This window comes from Cyprinus carpio, chromosome B22, assembly GCF_018340385.1.
Source record: "Cyprinus carpio isolate SPL01 chromosome B22, ASM1834038v1, whole genome shotgun sequence".
Taxonomy (NCBI): Eukaryota; Metazoa; Chordata; class Actinopteri; order Cypriniformes; family Cyprinidae; genus Cyprinus; species Cyprinus carpio.
In genome coordinates this window covers 9,649,920-9,651,407 of record NC_056618.1, presented here as the reverse complement: position 1 = coordinate 9,651,407, position 1,488 = coordinate 9,649,920, and positions in this window count along the sequence as shown.

Genomic DNA, 1,488 nt, shown 5'->3' with positions numbered 1-1,488 from the left:
CTTTCTCTCTCTCTCACACACACACACTCACACACAAACACATCATGTTTATGTATTTAAATTATTAAGAAATAAAATAAATAATTTATGTTAATATAATAGATTTTATGTTAATATTTAAAAGTATTTATGTTAATCTTAAGTAAGTGCTATTTGGCATGTTAAATCATTGCAGATTTGCATCATATAGTAAGTTTGCATTTCACTCTTTTTATCCTTTTTGAGGGATACTTTAATTTTTATTTTTCTTAGAATATGGGTAATTGGGGTTTTTATTTGTTATTATTATTATTGAATTCATTCAGATTTGCCTCAGAAGATGAGTAAAATTTAATTTTCATAGAATCTCAACATGGCGACAGGAGAGCTGTCAGTCAGTCAATGGGAAAACAAAGTAATTTGCGTTACTTATTTGAAAAAGTAACTCATATAAAAGAAGTAATTAATTTACTAGTTACTTGAAAAAAAATCTGATGAATTACCCCCAATATTTTACACAGAATTGCCATCTACAGGTCATATAATGTATAACAAATAATCACCACAAGGGTGAGCAAGACCATCATGAGCAAAACTGCATTACCTGCCCTACATTTTATAAAGAGGCTATACATTGAAAAAAAAAAAAAGCCAAAAGCAAGGTACATTGACCTACCCTTTCACTCTAAATCTAAATAAAACTACTAACTAACCTGTCTCCGTAAATCGTAATAAAAAGTACCGATTCATTGTTAGCTTAGTCCACGGTTTCCAAACATTATAAGTGAATCATATGTTTTTAATAATATTTATCACATAAACATACAAAGATTGATCAAGTTCATTTCCTTGTTTCATAAAAAGAAAACTGCATTACTGGTTTTACTTTAAGACACTTTTAGTGTTTTCTGAAGTAATGGTAAGGAACACAGAAAGAAAAATGTCTAACAATATTCTGCCCAGAGAGCAATGCACACAATATTTAATAATAGTCTATTAAAACACCTTTGTTAAGAAAATAAAAACATATGTGTCCACTTACTATTATTTTTGTTTTGTCCTCTATGCACAGAATTTAGCATATTAGCTTTGACACATAAAGTACTTTCCTGAAAATATATCTCACATAAATAAAAATCACAATTCATCTCTATCGAGGTTGTATACTTACAGTATATTTACAATGAGCAACATATGAAAGACAAATCCAAAAATAGAACAAGAGAGCAAGAAAATAATCAAAAATCTAATCAGCACCTCCTAATAAAATCAAATAATCAGAACCTCTTAATTAAATCAAATAATTAGCACCTCAAAATCAAATAATCAGCACCTCTTAATTAAATCAAATAATCGGCACCTCTTAATAAAATCAAATAATCAGCACCTCTTAATAAAATCAAATAATCAGCACCTCTTAATTAAATCAAATAAATAATCAGCACTTCTTAATAAAATCAAATAATCAGCACCTCTTAATTAAATCAAATAAATAATAAGCACCTATTA